This window comes from Perissodus microlepis, chromosome 22 (assembly GCF_051167445.1).
Source record: "Perissodus microlepis isolate ML-2025 ecotype Zambia chromosome 22, ASM5116744v1, whole genome shotgun sequence".
NCBI lineage: Eukaryota > Metazoa > Chordata > Actinopteri > Cichliformes > Cichlidae > Perissodus > Perissodus microlepis.
Window position 1 is genome coordinate 19,130,422 of NC_140481.1, and position 7,019 is coordinate 19,137,440.

The 7,019-nt window shown below is 38.4% G+C and overlaps 1 pseudogene; it reads left to right on the forward strand.

The window, feature by feature from the left end:
* Window positions 1-4,161: 4,161 nt before the first annotated feature.
* Window positions 4,162-6,692, forward strand: LOC146362951 (uncharacterized; annotated as a pseudogene).
* The last annotated feature ends 327 nt before the right edge of the window (window positions 6,693-7,019 follow it).

The window sequence follows — 7,019 nt, forward strand, 5'->3', positions numbered from 1 at the left end:
TTTGTCTTGTTAACAGCTTGGCAATAATATAAAATGAAGTAACATACACACGCTCTGTGGATCTGAATCAACCTCACTATATGTATTGTGGCCACAACTCTTTGAATTGAGGTGTTTTCAGTCCCAGTGCCACAGGTGTATAACATCAAGCACCTAGCCATGCAGTCTGCCTTTACAAATATTTGTGAAAGAATGGGCTGTCTTTAAGAGCTGACTGAATTCAAGCTTGTTATTGTAATAGGATTTCACTTTTGCAACAAGACAGTTTGTGAAACGTTTGTGAAATCTTCCCTACTGGACACTCCATGGTTAACTGCGAATGACAATAACAGTATCTCAGCTACAAAGTGGTCGACCACATAAAGTTAAATGGACTGATTCTTATATAGTGCTACTCTCCCGGAGTACTCAAAGCGCACTATACAACATGCCACATTCACCCAGTCACACCCATTCTCACAAGCACTTTCTCTAAACTTAGTACTGTCTAACCACATTCACACACACATTCATACTCTGATGGAAAGGAGAGCAACTTGGGGTTAGTATCTTGCCCAAGGACACTTGGCATGCAGACTGGAGGAGCCAGGAATCAAACCACCAACCTTCCAATCAGTCGGTGACCTGCTCTACCTCCTGAGCTACAGCCATGCTGCAAAGTTAAAGCGTTGGGTTGCCAAGCGCTAAAGCTAAATGAAAACATCTGCAAAAGTGCAAAGATTTGTAAGGTGTTTTATGATTTAACATAAACCCTGGTGAAATTCTTTCAGCGTTACAATACTTTAAACAGTACCATGATGCACCGTATGAATTCTCACATTGTTATTATCTATAGTAAAGCAACGTTTGGATTTTTACAAAGAAAAAATTTGGACTCACTGAGTAAATATAAACCTTTCCACATGATGGGGGAAATGACGTTTCTTTCATCAATCATATTTTCATTAGTTGTTAGGCTTCATTTTATTACAGATGGGATCTGTCATCAACACCTCCTCGTCTAACCAGATGACTAATGTAGATATTCAAGTGTTGTGTTAAATCTTGTCTTTGCCACTACAGTTGGCTTACATTTGTTGGATAATGTAAGTAAGTTGGATCAGGAATTTCTACCTATGATCTCTGTTATTAAAACAGTGTCCTTGTTAATTATATAAACATTCTAAGAAACCAGTACTTCTAAAGTAGTAGACACAGTGGAAACCATGATGCAGTATTTACATGAAGCGTAATTCACAACGTGTCACACGATTTATTAACTGAATTTCAGACTACTGTGCTTTATGTCATGTCTGCTGTCATATCATCATCAACATTATGTTTGAAATAGACTGACCAACTAGGGAACACATCTTCCCCTCTCCTTTTCTATTAGCGCTAGCAAAATTTGAAATGAAGAGTCATTCATCTAGATCCAGCAGCAAACAAAATCAAATAAATCAACACTTTGCCCAAATATAAAAATATTTGTGCTGTGGGCAGATAATTAATGACCACAGCTGCTCTAATTAAAAGCCATCTGAGTTCCATTAATCTTGGTTGTTCGGTCCCGTCGTTTCTCAAAGTGGACAGCCACGCCTTTCCTAAGCAATGCCCATTGTCCTTGGACTTATTTTTCAGGTGATATGGAAGGCCATTGTTGCTTTATTAGGATCACGAAGAAACATGAAAGCATAATCATTTATGGATTCCGAAGTGGGCACAAAGAAAATCTCGATTATCTCCCTCCAGTTTGGATTTAATATCGTGTGGAAACTGAGCATTGTAGGGACTAAAGCGTTGCTTCAAATAAGACAAATTTAAAGAAAAAGATATGTTTTTTCTTTTCTTATGGACAGGTTAAAAAAAAACCTTACGCTGATTTCAGAACTGATCAATTAGCAAATGTAATTGATATTCATGTCACTCAGATCTACTGTCAGCATGAACACTGTATCCATGAAAATGCTCATAAATACTACTGGAAACATAAACAGCATGGCACACAGGATAACTTAAGCCTCTACCTGTTTTGAACGGTGAAACTCTGGTAGAGGTCGATGGAAGAAAAACAGGCATCAGGTATATATGTTGAGATTCAATGACATTCAAGAGATTCAAGTAGCATTTATTTCGGAAAGCGTTAATAGATCAGTTCAACTGCAGAAAATCCTTTAACTAATATAAAGCCTAAAAATTATGTTAATACCGAATATTTAAGTCATACGTACCTCCTACAGAGGAACAATGTTTTATTGAAATTCAGCTCATTTGTTTCCCCAGTTAGCAGTTCATTACCTTTCCGGAGTGAAAAAAGGGAAATTTGCCAACAGATTACTATAACTCTGCAACTCTTTAGGATTCGCCTCGAATTTATTTTTTATTTTATTTTTTATTCGCCAATAAAAGGTGCAAAATTACACTTTAAAAAAATTTTGTGATTTTAAATATAACCCATATGATTATACAGCAGTTATATGTTTAAGTTAAATGTTAGGTGTGTAATCACAGCTGAAACATTTTCAATTTCTTGAGTCATATATATATAAGATACTGTCATGCGGTTACTGGGAACAAGGCTGTCTGAAGTACACCACTTCACTTTACCTACCACACACTGTTCTTAAAAAACAACCCAATATTATCTGTGTTATTGCTTCTTTCAAACTCTTTCCCCCCCCCTCCATCCTTAATTATTCATTTGCTCATATGCTTTGTGCAGTACATAAAATTGTTGATGGTAATCACAGGGGCAATGGCCATTAAGCCCTAATGTGGCTAATGTTTGCCTAATCAAAGTTTTATGGACGGCAATAACTTTGAAAGAACATTTTTTTAATTATCCTTTAATTTGAGACATGATATTGGTGCAATTTCTCATTGCTACAAAGACCAAAACAATAACAACCCCCAGGGGAAACATTATTGTTCTACACATTAAAGGTATGAAGGCAGGGCAAAGCACAAGACCCTTTTTTTTTCTTTTACTTTTTTTTTTTTAAGCGAACATTCTTCAGCACTTGCAGGAAAATTCATCTGCAGCTCAATTAGCATTGGTAATTGAAAAAACACTGGAAAAGACTGATTCATCATGATGATGGATTTTTTTAGGTCTCGCGCTATATTTTAATTTAGTGTAATCTCTTAGAATTGACTTTCATTAATGCTGTGACATTTAGAAACACCAAAGGAGAGGAGTCACGATGACAAGTGTTTTCAACGAGGTTTTTTGTGCATATTCTGCTATTGTGATTTGAAAAACCATGTTTGAATTGATGGGTAAAACGCTTGTGAAGTGTGAAGGGTGAAAATGTAATTTTTGTCACAATGAAGAAGTCTACATCTTGTTATCTTGCTTCTACCTCCCTAAAATCCCTTTTCTCCCCACTTTCTTTGTGGAGCATACAGTATTTACTTTTTTTTGCAGCCCTCGCCACCCAAGTACAGACATTTGAGTGAGTTTATTAGTTCAAAAGGATTATTATTCTAATGTGAAAATGGAACTAATGGTGTGCCAGATGCTTTTTGCACAATTATCTGAGAAAACAAGTCTCAAGACAAGTCATGTGTTATTATTTGGTCATTTCTCAGAGACCCTTCAAAATTGCCCAATTATGTTCTATTAAGGCAAGGCCAACCCTGTCAATCAATGAAGCAGCATTTGCCCCTGCCTTCAAAGACAGTCCACTCAACATTTAATGGCTCTCAGAAGTTTGCAGTGCAGCTACATGAAAATGTTGCTCAGACCAATAAAGTTTGTTTTTCTCCAACAGGCCAGAATGTGTTGCTCTGGTTATTGGCATAGATTTTCTTGCTTTGTTTTCTTTTGAAAAGGAGACAAAAGTACATTGAACAACTGGTTTCTATTCATACACATGCCTATGAATATAATGAAAAAAAGCCCTTTGTGGAAAAAAAACCCCTTTGCTACATAATGTACACTAAGAACGCCAACATTAATAGTCATGTGAAAATGACAGTTTACATGGGTTTCTTTGTCCTGTGAAAAACAAAGTGCGTCCCATGATTCATTCGCTTATAAACAGAGGTGTGGACTCGAGTCACATGACTTGGACTCGAGTCAGACTCGAGTCATTAATTTTATGACTTTAGACTTGACTTGAAAAAATGTTCTAAGACTTGTGACTTGAGAATATAATCCACCCACTGTTATCATCTTCAATGCCCTGTACCAACACAGAGCAGAGCAGCTATCTGAACGCTACCACAACAGAGGTTGATTATCTTGTTAATAATTTCACCTCCTCACTACGTACGACTCTGGATACTGTAGCTCCAGTGAAAACTAAGGTCTCTAATCAGAAGTACCTGACTCCGTGGTATAATTCTCAAACACGTACCCTAAAGCAGATGACTCGTAATCTGGAGAGGAAATGGCGTGTCACAAATTTAGAGGATCATCATTTAGCCTGGAGAAATAGTTTGCTGCTTTATAAGAAAGCCCTCCGCAAAGCCAGAACATCTTACTATTCATCACTGATTGAAGAAAATAAGAACAACCCCAGGTTTCTCTTCAGCACTGTAGCCAGGCTGACAAAGAGTCAGAGCTCTGTTGAGCCAACCATCCCTTTAACGTTAACTAGTAATGACTTCATGAACTTCTTCACAAATAAAATTTTTATCATTAGAGAAAAAATTACCAGTAATCATCCCACAGATGTAATATTATCTACAGCTACTCTTAGTACCATTGATGTTAAGTTAGACTCTTTTTCTCCAATTGATCTTTCTGAGTTCAATAATTACTTCCTCCAAACCATCAACGTGTCTTTTAGACCCCATTCCTACAAAACTGCTCAAAGAAGTCCTGCCATTGATTAATTCTTCGATCTTAAATATGATCAACCTATCTCTAATGGTCGGCTATGTACCACAGGCCTTCAAGCTGGCTGTGGTTAAACCTTTACTCAAAAAGCCATCTCTAGACCCAGCAGTCTTAGCTAATTATAGGCCAATCTCCAACCTTCCTTTCATATCAAAAATCCTTGAAAGAGTAGTTGTCAAACAGCTAACAGATCATCTGCAGAGGAATGGTTTATTTGAAGAGTTTCAGTCAGGTTTCAGAGCTCATCACAGCACAGAAACAGCTTTAGTGAAGGTTACAAATGATCTTCTTATGGCCTCTGACAGTGGACTCATCTCTGTGCTTGTCCTGCTAGACCTCAGTGCAGCGTTCGATACTGTCGACCATAATATCCTATTAGAGCGATTAGAACATGCTGTAGGTATTACAGGTACTGCACTGCAGTGGTTTGTATCATATCTATCTAATAGACTCCAATTTGTGCATGTAAATGGAGAGTCCTCTTCACACACTGTGGTCAATTATGGAGTTCCACAGGGTTCAGTGCTAGGACCAATTCTGTTTACATTATACATGCTTCCCTTAGGCAGCATCATTAGAAGACATAGCATACATTTTCACTGCTATGCAGATGACACCCAGCTCTATCTGTCCATGAAGCCAGATAACACACACCAATTAGTTAAACTGCAGGAATGTCTTAAAGACATAAAGACCTGGATGGCCGCTAACTTTCTGCTTCTTAATTCAGATAAAACTGAGGTTATTGTACTCGGCCCTGAAAATCTTAGAAATATGGTATCTAACCAGATTCATACTCTGGATGGCATTACCTTGGCCTCCAGTAACGCTGTGAGGAACCTTGGAGTCATTTTTGACCAGGACATGTCCTTCAACGCACATATTAAACAAATATGTAAGACTGCTTTCTTCCATTTGCGCAACATCTCTAAAATTAGAAATATCCTGTCTCAGAGTGACGCTGAAAAACTAGTTCATGCATTTATTACTTCCAGGCTGGACTACTGTAATTCATTATTATTAGGATGTCCAAAAAACTCACTGAAAAGCCTTCAGCTAATCCAAAATGCTGCAGCAAGAGTACTGACAGGGACTAGAAGGAGAGAGCATATTTCTCCTGTTTTGGCTTCCCTTCATTGGCTTCCTGTTAAATCCAGAATTGAATTCAAAATCCTGCTCCTCACATACAAGGTCTTAAATAATCAGGCCCCATCTTATCTTAATGACCTTGTAGTACCATATCACCCTATTAGAGCACTTCGCTCTCGCTCTGCAGGCCTACTTGTTGTTCCTAGAGTATTTAAAAGTAGAATGGGAGGCAGAGCCTTCAGTTTTCAGGCCCCTCTTCTGTGGAACCAGCTTCCAGTTTGGATTCGGGAGACAGAAACTATCTCTACTTTTAAGATTAGGCTTAAAACTTTCCTTTTTGCTAAAGCATATAGTTAGGGCTGGACCAGGTGACCCTGAATCCTCCCTTAGTTATGCTGCAATAGACGTAGGCTGCCGGGGGATTCCCAAGATGCATTGAGTTTTTCCTTTCCAGTCACCTTTCTCACTCACTATGTATTAATAGACCTCTCTGCATTGAATCATATCTGTTATTAACCTCTGTCTCTCTTCCACAGCATGTCTTTTATCCTGTCTTCCTTCTCTCACCCCAACCGGTCGCAGCAGATGGCCGCCCCTCCCTGAGCCTGGTTCTGCCGGAGGTTTCTTCCTGTTAAAAGGGAGTTTTTCCTTCCCACTGTCGCCAAAGTGCTTGCTCATAGGGGGTCATATGATTGTTGGGTTTTTCTCTGTATCTATGAAGCGCCTTGAGGCGACTTTTGTTGTGATTTGGCGCTATATAAATAAAATTGAATTGAATTGAATTGAACTTGGACTTTTACACCAATGACCTGGGACTTGAATTGGACTTGAACCGGTTTACTTGAAAATACTTGATATTTCACCCCAAATATAAAATTTAACATGCATATTATATAGAGATTGAAAATGTGACGTCATTCAGGGGTAAAACCGCAAAGGATTCTGGGAACTCGTGGCAAGAGGTACTAGCGCACGCAGGCTTTCAATTGAAATCAGTTACACAGCGATAAAAAGAAACACAAAAAATGGCAAGAAGCTGTTGTATTATTAACTGCAATAGCCGGTCGCATGACAGCCACGGGAAGCCGACGGGTAAAGAGATCGG